Source organism: Macaca nemestrina, chromosome 18 (genome assembly GCF_043159975.1).
Source record: "Macaca nemestrina isolate mMacNem1 chromosome 18, mMacNem.hap1, whole genome shotgun sequence".
NCBI classification, from domain to species: domain Eukaryota; kingdom Metazoa; phylum Chordata; class Mammalia; order Primates; family Cercopithecidae; genus Macaca; species Macaca nemestrina.
The window spans coordinates 76695441-76709390 of NC_092142.1; the positions used below are offsets into that span (position 1 = coordinate 76695441).

The 13950-nt window shown below is 40.6% G+C and overlaps 1 long non-coding RNA gene across 3 annotated transcripts in view; it reads right to left on the reverse strand.

The window, feature by feature from the left end:
- The window catches only part of LOC105491237 (uncharacterized), a 77675-nt gene that overhangs the window by 4473 nt on the left and 59252 nt on the right, over positions 1 to 13950 (reverse strand). For all 3 annotated transcript variants that reach the window (XR_011616583.1, XR_011616582.1, XR_011616584.1), the window contains one exon: positions 10855 to 10920. This is a non-coding gene — a long non-coding RNA (uncharacterized lncRNA). The remainder of the gene's footprint in view (positions 1 to 10854; positions 10921 to 13950) is intronic.

Here is a 13950-nt window from a genome sequence, read left to right on the forward strand (position 1 = left end):
TCTTGTTAACAGTTGCTTTCTTATTTGAGAATAGCATGAAGTTTTGTTAAAATTGCTAGAGTGATCATCTCCCAGTCCACTTATCTCAGATGTGACATACTTGGTGTGGTTCCTAATGGGACCTGTGCGTATACTCAATTAAGATTTATTATTATTATTTATTTATTTTATTGCGATGGAGTTTGCTCTTTTGCCCAGGCTGGAGTGCAGTGGCTTGCTGCTGGCTCACTGCAACCTCCACCTCCTGGGTTCAAGCAACTCTCCTGCCTCAGCCTCCTAAGTAGTTGGGATTACAGGCATGTGCCACGATGCCTGGCTAATTTTTGTATTTTTAGTAGAGGCAGGGTTTCGCCATGTTGGCCAGGCTGGTCTCAAACTCCTGACCTCAAGTGATCCTTCATCTCGGCCTCCGAAAGTACTGGTATTACAGGAGTGAGCCACCGCACCTGGCCTCAGTTAAGAATTTTTTATTGCCCTCCCATCCCCACTCAGCCACCTCCCTAGGCCTTGCCACATTGAACACAACTCAGACTTTATGAGCCAATTTCTCTATGCACACTTCTTCAACTACCCCTTACTTTATATTATTAGCATGGACACTACTTCATTGCATTCCTTTGCATATCTGTATAATACATGTGTATCTTTGTGTTTATTCCAGCCCTAACCCTGGAAGGGACAGAACCACGTACCATAAGACCCCTCAGTCTGAGTTCCCCTATCCTCAGACGAATGGACCAAGCATCAATGGCCAACCCATTGGTGACCCTAATTCAATGGCCTTTGACTTGTATGATCTGCTTAAATACCTGTGCTAAAGTCCATTCAATTGTCCAAAGACTTTGAACAATGCCAGAAGATAACATATCTTTGGGAAATAGTTTTGCTTATGTACATACTGATGAGTGAGCCCAAGAAGTCAGAGTTTAAAGGTTGGTTGGCCAATAATTGGTAGAAATATGTCTTTGCTCTAAGCAGTAGTTGTCGTGTCAGGGATTCCAACAGATACAACTGGAAGAAGAAGAAACATTTCCTGAAGCAATTTATCCTTCTTTAGGGTCTCATACTCAAGTCCATAAATTTTCATTTTATAGACTTGGTTTAATGTTCCCTCGACTATAACTTTCCTCATTTTTCATTTTAAATCGTGAAGCCCTTACTCTCTACTTCACCATGGATGTCAATGACATCTCTGTGTCAATTTTTTTCTCTTTTTCATTTATCACCCATGTGAAACTTGAAATTTTCCTTCTGATTATTTTCTTCTACTCAGTTTTTTCATGTGTTTCTTCACTCTAGTCTCATTTCATCTTCCTCCATCAGCCTTGAGTTTCAGCTATATTTCACGGATCCCAAACAGCATTCTGAAAATTTGCCTACATTATTTTTTCTAACTATAAATCTGTATGGTCTAACATCAGGCTAAATGATAAGCTGAAGATAGTGGAAACATTTTGCTAGAACTCTCAACCTGTTATAAACATATATTAACCCATCTTAGCCTCCTGTAGTGAATTGAGTAGTGATCCCAAAAAGATATGTCCAAATCCTAACCCCAGTGCCTGTGAATGTGACTTTATTTTGAAATAAAATATTTGTGGAGGTAGTTAAGTTAGAGACCTTGAAATGAGATCATCCTAGATTTAGGGTAGTCCCTAAGTCCAGTGACTGGTGTCTTTATAAATAAAAGAAGAGGGAAATTTGAGACACACAGTTGCAAGAGACACAGGGAAGAAACCATGTGAAGACAGAGGCAGAGATAAGAGTTATGCTGCCATGAGCCAAGGAACACCAGGAGCCAGCGGAAGCTGGAAGAGGAAAGGAAGGGTCCTCCCCACAGCGGTTGGAGGGAGGGTGACCCTGCCAATGCCTTGATTTCAGATCTCTGGCCTTCAGAACTGTGAAATAACAAATTTCTGTTGTTTTAAGCCACCAACTTTGTGGCAAATTGTTAGGACAGCCCTAGGAAACTATACAGCCCCCTTCTGAAACAACCCTTCATTTTGAGAAATAGCTCTCCGCTCTGTCTTAGGATTACTGTGGAAACAGGACATTGTTGACTTCCCAGGATAAACTCAGTTAATCAGATTTAGTCCCTCCGTAATTCCCTTGAGATTAGTACCAAGCGACACCGGAGTCTGTCTGCCTGCCCTCTGGAAGAGAGCATATGTGGGTGTTTGTGTTCCACCATTTGCCCCGGGAAGCAGAGAAAGCTTATCCGCAACAAGAGAGGAGAACAAAGTCAATGACCAGAATGGAAGAGCAATGAAAGTCAGTCGTGTGTTGTGAAGGCATTAGAATCCCTGGATGTTTGTTCTTGAGACCTGGATGTTTCCATGGTTTCCATGAAATGCTCCCACCCTTCGTAGTTAAATTCCCTAATGTGCTTGAGGAAGCTTAGGAGTTCTGTAACTTTCACCGGAAAGTGTCCTAACATATCACAGACACACGTCTCTATATCCTCCTCTTTTCTCTTTTCTCACACCCTTTTACACTATGGGGACCTTTGGTTCTATTCTTTCTTCGCTTAGAATGAACCTATCCACATGTAGAGTCTTCTGGAAGTGCAATATGACATGGTAGGAAAGATTGAAGACAGAAAACCCCGTCTGCTCTCAGACCCATTGGACAGATTGAGTCCATATGCTAATTGCAAGAAAAATTAGGAAAATAGACATCTGACATTTTCGCCTCCACTGTGAGAGGCAGACCCAGCTAACAAGGAAGAGGAGGATAATGGGAAACTCATTGTCTGCCACATAGGTTTATTATATTTTATTTTATAAATAGAAACAAGGTCCTGCTATGTTGCCACGGCTTGTCGCAAACTCCTGACTCCAAGCAGTCCTCCCACCTGAGCCTTCCAAAGTGCTAACATTACAAGCATAAGCCACCATGCCTGGCCTGCCTGCCAACATAGAAGTGAAACTGCTCTGGCAGTTAAGGGGCAAAGGGGACAGATTCCTGCTTGCTTGGCTCTTCTCACCTCTCCCCCACCACAGTTGCCCTCATAACTCCTCTATAGACTGTCTTCAGGTTCTATAAGGAACAAAGAGGGACAATGGAGACCCAAGTCAACTCACTTATGTCTTTGATAACATATGTGTCCTTTGCATCACTTCTTTGCTGGTTCAGTAAACAGAAGCTAAAGCAAATATATCAAAGTCTGAATCAACATTCCTAGAGCAGCCTTCAGGTCTGGGCTAGCCCACAAGATAACTGTGAAGCTGTGCTTTCCAAAAGGGCAGGCACGAGATACCTCTGCCTACAGAGCACCTGTAATGCGGCTTGTCCAAACTGAGATGCTGTAGGAGTCAAATACACACTGGATTTCAAAGACTTAGTATTGGCTACATGGTGAAATGATAATGTTTTAGACATGTTGGGTTAAATATAGGGTGAAAATTAATTTTTCCTGTGTGTTGATACTTTTTTGAATGTGGCTACTAGAAAATTTAAATTTACATACATGGCTTGCAGTATAATTCTATTGGACAGAGTGGCTCTAGATGACTCATGTGTGGCCAGGACACTAGGACACTGAAGAAGTAATGATCACCCCATGTACAGATACAGTCTGTGTCCTGCCCACATCCCTAGGACCCTACCATTGCAGTGAGCTCCAGATCACTTCCAACAACCTACATTTGCATCTCTCTTCCTGCAGGCTTTTCCCAAAGGCACAGCAGGCCAGCTGGAAGTGCCGGGGAATTAATATCTCCCACATCAGCCCTCAACCAATGACTGATGGGATTTTGCATATCAATAGCTCAGGTTCTTTGCCCCTTGGGTGGGATAATTCTGAGATAGGTGTTCTGTACTTGCTCCCAAACTGAACTAAGCTCTGGGTGCCCACTGTGGTGGCAGGTTTCACACCTCTTTTCATTGGCTGCCTTCCCTTGTCTCATTTCTCTACTCCCATAACAATGTGCCCTGTAGATTCTAAATAAACAACTTGAATCTTTATCTCTAGGTTTCTTGGTAAACCCAAACTAAGACACTCCTATATCTAATCCTTCACCAAATCCTACTGAATTTATCTTCTGAATATCTATCAAATCTAGCTCTTCTCATCTTTACCTACATCAACTTGGTTAAAGCTGTCATAAACGTCTGAAAACTTTTGTATCTATCTGGTAACTATTACCCTGCACCATCTCTCTTCTATAGCCAGAGCTATTTTTCAACATAAATATCATCATATTTTCTTGAGGCACTCAAATGGCTTCCCATTGTGTTTTTATGAAAAAGAAGGATGGCTCTTATAAGGCCTGTGTCCTGGATCCTGTCTACTTCTCTGGCTGTGTGTAGTACCATGAGCGCCCTCCCTGCTCATCCACTCCTACAGCACTGGCCTGTAGGGGCTCAGTTTCAGTTCATAGGTGACTCAGGACTCTTACACAAGCTGATCCCTCAACCATTTCCCTTTGCCTGGTTTCCTCATACTTATTGTCAAAGGATGCCTTCTCTGACACCTCAGCTAGGTTAGTTCTCCTTGTTATAAGCTCTCTTGGTGCCATGTACCTCTTCTTCATAACTCGTGTCATAGTTATAATATGATATCCCTTTGATTCTTTGATGTCCCTTCATCCTCTGGACTTCAAGTTCCATAATGGCACAGTCATGTCTCAATTTTGGTCCATACACGAGTATACTCTTAGCACTTGGCACAGCACTGGGTAAAGAGCAGATACTCCATAGATATTTTTTAAATAAAAGAGTACAACTAAATAAGAAGTAGCTCTTCCTATTCAAATAGCTAATTCAGTGGGCTAAGGAAAATTCAGTCTCTTCCCAACAGACCATCTGACAAAGGTCAACCTAAGGTGTTCTAACATTGTTGTAAATCACCCCCTCCAGCATTTACTGTATAAGGTATATAAAGTGCTCTACCAAGAGTGGACATGAGTGAGTGGCTCCTAACTTTAATCAGTTTTTGACTTGTAACTTAGTTATTTCCATACCTAGCGGTCTTGATGTACTATGAGCTACCAGAGGAGCAGAATTAGCTCCTCTTTACCCTTCTAGCCTCAATGCTTGCCCTATGTTTAGAACCCATGCCCCTTTGCATCTACAAAAACTTGCCTGAAATCCCCATTGTAATTCCAGTGCAAAGCTTGATATTCTCCCCAAGATTTATTCAAATCCTTCAGGGAGTACCTTTCTTCTAATCATCTTAGGTTCAATTTCCAGCTTCAGTGAATGTTAGTCCTGCATTCTGCATCTTGAGGTCTTTTTCCTTAGTGCTAAATCCAGGACAGAGATTACTTCTCCTTGTTTTTCCTAAAGTAACTTGTATGTAAATCATTGAGTGGCTTCAGTTGGAGACATAGGGATATCACCCAGGTAAATTTTGATTGCAACATAAGGGAGCCAAACAAATTTGAATATTATGTTTTTCTTGTTCTTTAAAAGTCCTATCCATTTCTACCAAGTTGGGTATCAGGCTGATGCTGTATTCCTCCGTATGCTTGTTCTTTCCTTTTGCTTTTCTATTTGCTCCCACCGCTAAAGTGACATTCATTTCCTTTTCAGCGGATGGTGTCTATTTGGCTCCATGCATCTCATGCCCACTAGGACCCACCTTCCACATTCAATAAGCTTAGCAGTGAATTTTCCTAAACAAGAAGAGTTTATTTGTGGTACATTGGTTTCAATTACACTTTTTCTCACTCCACTGGATATTTTTTAATGAAATGACAAGGGTCAAGTGAGGACAGCCTTCTAGCAAAAGCCATGGGCACTGAATTGAAAAAAACATGCTGTGCAAAACACATTTGGTGGGTGAATTCATTGATCCTGTAATGAGCTAGATGAGACTGAGCCTGAGTAGTGGTGAGGGGGGTGAATGATAAGATCAGGAATGGGACTTGGAGGAAAAAGCTGCATTTAGGAAGTGAGCAGAAGAAGGGTAGATCTAAGGCCAGGAGGGCCAGAAGGGAAGACTGGAGAGCAAAGGATGTAGGTGAGGAAGGAAGAAATGAAGAATTTATACTGAAGGAACAGCGAGGATGACTTTTAGGAGGAAGGTGGTGAAAGGAAGAACCCTGAGACAAAGGAAGACGTCGCCAGCCAGGGGAGGTAGGCATTGCCCCTAGTACTGTCCATAAATATGCTCTGTAACCTTGCAGATATAAATCACAATCTTGCTGAACCTCAGGTTCCTTGTGTGTAAAGCGGATTGGAGCTAGTTAATCTCTAATTCCTTTTGCTTTCAGAATCTCCAGTTCTAGGTTTTCTCCAGCTTTATTTAAGTATATCCAGGTATTGAAGCCATTCTGCTTAATGTTTTACGAAGAAAAAATCTGACTGAGGTAAAGAAAAGAATCACTTTTGGTCTACTGTTTGAAGCTAGCAGCATGCATAGAGTTCCCTATTATGTGAAAATACCATTTGGGGAGGTTAATTAAAAATTCTGACTTTCAGATCAGGGATTTGGGGCAGGAATGTACAAGTCCAGGGCTCTGGGTAGAATTAGACAGGCATCTAAACGTTGAACCTTATTAAGTATATAGTTAGGCCTTAGGAGGGGGACATTTGGAAGCTAATATTCCAAACCCAAGTACTAGTTGGCTTTGCGCAGTTTGTTTGAATTATGACATATTTAATAGGATTTAGCTGCAGAGCCTGTGCTTAACAATCTGTTTCCTTGGCAATGCAATCCTCAAACGGGCAAAGGTCATATGGAAAACATGGGTTATTTGGTAATTTAATAAGTGAGATGAAAGGAATAGTATTTAATTCAACATACATATTTTTATCCCCTCTACATACAATAAGAAAAAAAAAAGAGATCAGCATTGAGAAGATAGTATATACTTAATAAATGGAAGGTACAATTATTATTATCAGAAACAATTTTTATACCATGCTTTATATCATAATAGGTGTCCAAACATATTATCCTATTTGTCCAAAAACACTCACCAGACAAAATAATTATTCTTCTTAGCAGTCCCAGAGGCATTATGCTTGAGTTTGTTTTTCTCCCTCTTTGCTCCCTGCACTTCACTAGCAAGTTTGTTCATTCTGCTTCTGATTCATGCCCCAAATGCATCCTGTCCCCCTTTCCCCCGGTGGCACCTTGTCCAAGCCTCATCATCCCCCTCAACCCCTTACCTCCCCTGCACCTATTCTTGCTCCTTACACGCTCTTCTTCACCCAACATCCAGAGTGATCTTTTGAAGCCATGATTAAAGTCATGCCATTTCTTGGCCTGAAACCTTCTAGTGTCATCCAGCTGTGCCTGACTTTATTTTTTTCTTATTTATTTTTCATTTTTTGTTAGAGACAAGGTCTTGCTCTGTTGCCCAGGCTGCCCTCAAATGATCCTCTCTCCTCTGGCTCCCAAAGTGCTGGGATTGCAGAAGTGAGCTAGTGCGCCCACCCACCTGTGCCTGTAATAAAGTTCAACCTTTGTCTTTGGCTGACAAAACTGGCATGTTGTGGACTCTGCCTACTTCTGACCCTTCTTGGTCTTGGCCACTGATTTTCCTTCGCCTGTGCTTCCTTCTCCTTTTAGAAATGCTACGCTTGCCCCCACCATAGTGCTCTTGTACTAGACGCCCCCCTCCTAGCAATTGTCTTCACCCTGGTTTTTGCATGGATGGCACTTGTTTTATCATCAATTCTCAGTATACCTGTCCTTTCCTGGAAGAGCCTAACTCTGATGTCATTCTTTCTTATGCACCCATATTTTACTCTACTTCCATATCTGATACTTTTTGTGTACATACTTGTTTTTTTTTTTTCCTATCTCTCACACTAGAACACAAGCTCTGTGAGTGTGGGGACCTTTAATTATATTTTATTTTCCATTAGGAATTCAATAAATAAATACTGAGTGGATGAATGAATTAATTTGGCTGAAAACTATATGGTCAAGGTTATTTTATTGTCAAGAAGTAGGTCAAAACAAGAATGAAATCACAGCAATGATTAGGTAAAAATAAAATTCCCAAGCACTGCTACTTTAATTTGTATTATTTTTTAATATTGATAATTTATATCATAGTACTATTCATGCATCTTTAATTATGTTTTAGAATTATTCTTTTTTTCTATTTTAAAGATTGTGTAATTTACTCTCAGCTAATTAGTCCAGCTCTATGTTTGTATACATTAGCTAAAATTGAAGGCAATCTAGACACCAAACAACTTGTGAACTGTTTAAATAAATTATGGTAAATTATAGAAAGATATATATAGTTTCATTTTTGTCAGTTTTATCCATACTTATCTATTTGTAAGGATATTCACGGAGGTGTTAAAAATTGTCTTCTCAGGGAGGAGGTTGGGATTATAATTATCATTTATATTCTTTGTTTTTTGGTAGTTTTCATTTTGGGGGGACTTTTTTCCTAATTTTTCTACAATGTGTACACACTGCTTTAATAATCCATAAAAGTAATTTTAAAAATGAAGTTTTGAAAGGATATAAAATATAAGGACTTGGAATGTCTAAGTATGAGGAGTTTTTTTTTTTTTAACTTAAAAACACAAAATCCCCTCAAAACAGAAAACCTAATCCCTAAATTTAAAAAGATAGAAAGTAAAAATTCAAATTCTGAAACTAGAATTTTCACTGACCAAATTCAGCTAAGGTGATCAGAGGAAGGCCATCCTTGGCACATCTTTGGCATACATCAATTTAGCTGCCCAGGCAACACTTTCGTATAATATTCATGGCTGCAAGACCATCTTCCTTCCCTTTTGTTCTGCCTCCAAGTCCATTGCTTGCGTGCGCCATAACATCACCCCTCTAACCCCAGTTTATTATATTCACACTTGCAGTAAAAATTGGCCGTATATAAAACACTCTGAGAAGTTTGAGAAAGTTTTCTAAATGTAAGGAAGATACATGAGGCTGTGGCTGCTCCCTCTCTTGCGTATCTATTTTCATCAACTGATTCACGTGGGGGCTGAGCCACGTCCCAGGAAGAATATTGCAACTTGCCAGCATTGGAGTCCAGCAATGCACAGGCATGTTGGAGCTTGGTAGGGTATCCCACTATAAACAAGATGCCAGAAGCACAAGTCCCCTTGGGTAAAATCAACCTGAAAGGAATGAAGCCTGGGATAACAAGCTGAGTCTGGGCAGAAGAACCTGAGACTTTTGAAAGGGAAATCATGATATAAGATAGACTGCGGTGGCTGGTATTGCTTGTACTGCTTTAGCAGTTCCTATGTGCAGCCTCAGGTGAGAAAACAGACATCTTCATAGAGATAAATGTAGGAAGCCTCTGTAGGGCTCTGAGGTTCTTACCACACACTTGTATTAAACAAGTTTGATGTATCTCCCAAGACCATCCCTTATGACTTGCTTACCAAGACGGGAAAATAAAATAGTTCATCATTGTGCAAAATTTCAAGTCCACTATACGATCACAAGCATCCTGACCTGAAGATATGGATTTAAATTATGGCCAAATATGAGAAATTATTTGGGAAAAATATCATAACTAAGAAATAGTCTGAGCCATCATATGCAGAAGACTCGTGTCTGTCATTCTGCAGATTTTCAGTACAACACTAAGAGTGGGTCATTTCTTGGGACTTGTTGATTTTGAAAACCTTCATTCTCTGCCCACATTGAGTAGGCAACTCTTTCTTCATAGCTTCCTCTTCTACCCACTCCTGCTAGAAACAGTTGGGTCTAAAAGGAGCCAAAGAACAAATGAAATGGACAATTATATATATTCATAGAGTTCTGTCACTTGGCTTCTTGTTTAGTTGTCCTTATAATCCTATGTGCAAGACTAGAATGGCAAGCTCTGTTGTACAGTGAAAGGAGATTTGGTGAATTTCAATGCTTGCCCAAGAATACGAGGCTACTTAAGTGAGGATTGCTATAACAGAACCTATATTCCAGCCCCACCAATGTTACATTTCCCATGAAAGACCAAAAGAAGAGAAATCATATGTGTTATTTTAGGGCTTGGTGGTAGCTGTGTTTTTCATCTATACGGCATGTTTTCATATTGCCTTTGGCTATTGATCATCAATGAATTTCCCCGTTATGTGTGTGGATAACATGATTTGTTAAGCCTGTCTCAATTGAGTCTCTGTCTCTTGCAAGCAAAGGAACCCTAACATCGAATACATTTACAGCAGTAGGGAAATACAATGCAATTTAGCCATTGTGCCCTGAGATTTCCAGACCATACTAATTTCAGAAGACCCCTAGGAGTGACATTTATTTAAAACAAACAAACAAACAAAAACAGGCTGGGCGCGTGGCTCACACCTGTAATCCCAGAACTTTAGGAGGCTGAGGTGGGCAGATCACAAGGTCAGGAGATCGAGACCATCCTGGCTAACATGGTGAAACCCGTCTCTACTAAAAGTACAAAAAATTAGCTGGGCATGGCGGTGGGCGCCTGTAGTCCCACCTACTCGGGAGGCTGAGGCAGGAGAATGGCGTGAACCCGGGAGGCGGAGCTTGCAGTGAGCCGAGATCGCGCCACTGCACTCCAGCCTGGGCAGCAGAAAAACACCAAAAAAAAAAAAAAAAAAAAAAAAACTAAGCAGATGACAGAATAGAAATCGACTGCTGAAGAATTCTATCATTTCCTATCACTACTCGAGGCAATCTGACAAAATTCATTAATTTCAGCTTCCAGTTAATAACACATCAGGAGAGAAGCTCACTAATGACTTTTTCGTTTGTAACATGAGACCATCGATGTTTGTAGGGCATGTAGCACTGTTAAATTGGCACTTATGTTCGGCTAGTAGTGGGAAAATAAAGTTGTGTTTCTTGGACTAAACTCATCAGATAAATTCTCTTGGCTTAAGTATTCAGACCTCAGGGTTAGCTAAAAGTAAACAATCATATTATCTTGAGCTACTCACATTTTTCAGATAATTGTTCCCATTTAAAATTTCCCTCCTCTTCCTCTGCAGTTGATCTTGGATGAGCTAATGAGAAATGAACCAAGCAATATGTTATTAATTTCTTGGGTTATCCTCCATTACCCTAAAGTTGATCAATAAAAATTAAATCTCATGACTAAAACACCAAAAGCAATGGCAACAAAAGCCAAAATTGACAAATGGGATCTAATTAAACTAAAGAGCTTCTGCACAGCAAAAGAAACTACCATCAGAGTGAACAGACAACTTACAGAATGGGAGAAAATTTTTGCAAACTACCTATCTGACAAAGGGCTAATATCAAGAATCTACAAAGAACTTAAACAAATTTACAAGAAAAAATCAAACAACCCCATCAAAAAGTGAGCAAAGGATATGAACAGAAACTTCTCAAAAGAAGACATTTATGCAGCCAACAGACACATGAAAAAATGCTCATCATCACTGGCCATCAGGAGAAATGCAAATCAAAACCGCAATGAGATACCATCCCACACCAGTTAGAATGGTGATCATTAAAAAATCAGGAAACAACAGGTGCTGGAGAGGATATGGAGAAATAGGAACGCTTTTGCACTGTTGGTAGGACTGTAAACTAGTTCAACCATTGTGGAAGACAGTGTGGTGATTCCTCATGCTGCTATAAAGACACATGCACACATATGTTTACTGAGACACTATTTACAATAGCAAAGACTTGGAACCAACCCATATGTCCATTAACGATAGACTGGATTAAGAAAATGTGGCACATATACAGCATGGAATACTATGCAGCCATAAAAAGAATGAGTTCATGTCCTTTGTAGGGACATGGATGAAGCTCGAAACCACTATTCTGAGCAAACTATCGCAAGGACAGAAAACCAAACACCGCATGTTCTTACCCATAGGTGGGAATCGAACAATGAGAACGCTTGGACACGCGGTGGGGAACATCACACACCAGGGCCTGTTGTGGGATTGGGGGAGGGGGGAGGGGGGACAGATAGCATTAGGAGATATACCTAATGTAAATGACGAGTTAATGGGTGCAGCACACCAACATGGCACATGGATACATATGCAACAAACCTGCACGTTGTGCACACGTACCCTAGAACTTAAAGTATAATAAAAATAAATAAAATAAAATAAAAATAAATAAATAAAATAAAAATTAAATCATTAAGGGGCCAACATATTTTTAGAAACAATACCCAAAACCCTTGGATTATAGAATTATAGAATTCTATTCACAAGTTTAAAGTACAAAAGAAAGAATCCATCCCATCCCTACCAGCACTTCCACAGAAACAATTCTCCAAGGAGGATAAAAAATGAAAATGTATGGTATCAGCCCCAATTTGTGAGAACCTGCTAGTTAGAGAATAAAGATTAGGTCAACATAACCATGCTCTAACAACAATGGTATAGGGTCATAATTACTACCACTATTTTTGAAGGCTTACTGGTATTGTTCTAAAGCAGAGATTGGCAGATTATGGCTCATAATCGTGTTTTTTGTAAATAAAGTTTCATTAGACTCTTTGTTTACGTATTGCCTGTGACCGCCTTTGCCCTGCATTGACAGAACTGAGTAGTTGCCACGGAGACCTATGACCTGCAAAGCCAAAAATATTCATTATCTGACACTTTACAGAAAAGTTTGCTGACCCCTGGTCTAAATGCTCTTCCAAATCCTCACAAGGACCATGAGGTTGGATTCTTCTCAGTTACATCATCTGTAAAATGATGTCCAGAAAGGATTAAGTAACTTCTCCAAGTAAACCTGGGGCTCAGTCCACTTCTCTCTAATTGCAAAACTTCTATTCTTAATGAATTTGCAATGCTGCCTACAATAATATTATCCTTCCTTATCATGAGTGTTCTCTAAAACTCTACAAAATCTGCTGCCCAGGAAGGAAAAGTAGCTTTGGGGACTAGGATAGGAGCCTCTAAAGAGTGGATTGAGACCAGGCGCGGTGGCTCATGCCTGTAATCCCAGCACTTTAGGAGGCTAAGGAGGGCAGATCACAAGGCCAGGAGTTCAAGACCAGCCTGACCAACATGGTGAAACCCCATCTCTACTAAAAATACAAAAATTAGCTGGGAGTGGTGGCACGTGCCTGTAATCCCAGCTTCTTGGGGGGCTGAGGCAGGAGAATCACTTGAACCCAGGAGGCGGAGGTTGCAGTGAGCCGAGATTATGTCATCGCACTCCAGCCTGGGCGTCAGATCGAGACTCTATCTCAAAAAAAAAAAAAAAAAAAGGGGGGGGATTAAGAAGGTGGGTGTAAGAGGAGTAGGAGGAAGGCCCTTCTCTATCATGTACTATGTAAGTACCATCCAGCAGTCACATATATCACTCACAAGATTAAAACTTGCTGCCCAAAGTTTACTTTTCCTTTCTCCTCCTAACCTCTGATGATCTTTAATAATTTAGAAAAAAATGCAAAGCTTTCTCTATACCTTCTACGCCATAAAACTATAACCCAAACAATATCAAGAAAAAGCTTGCAAATACAGGACTTTTTCATTCAGAAGCTGCAGGAACTCTGTGGCAAACTTGTATGTCAGGTCACCTTGTTCCATATAGGACCATAAGTCCACTAACTCATAAAGAACAATAGCAGACACTGTGGTTCTAAGAGAATTGGTCATTTTCATCACAGCTTAGAATGACAGGAGCTTTATTCTTCACCGCCACTCAGCATCAGTGTAACCATTCCCAGGTGACAGATGAGGAGACCTGCCAAGACTGCAGAGCTGGCAATGGATAAAGGGTGTGCCTCCCTTTGTGGCTGATGTTTGGCTCTTGATACCATTGCTGTCCCTAGATCTAGTCCTGGTTTTGGATCTAGTCTCTGGATCTGAGTCTAGTCCTAGTTCTGGATCTAGTCTCAGGATCTGGATCTCGTCTTGGTTCTAGATCTAGTCCTGGTTCTGGATCTAGTCCTGGATCTGCATGTAGTCCTGGTTATGGATCTAGTCTCTGGTCCTGGATCTAGTCTCTAGATCTGGATCTAGTCCTGGTTCTCGATCTAGTCCTGATTCTGAATGTAGTGCTGGATCTGGAGCTAGTCCTGGTTCTCG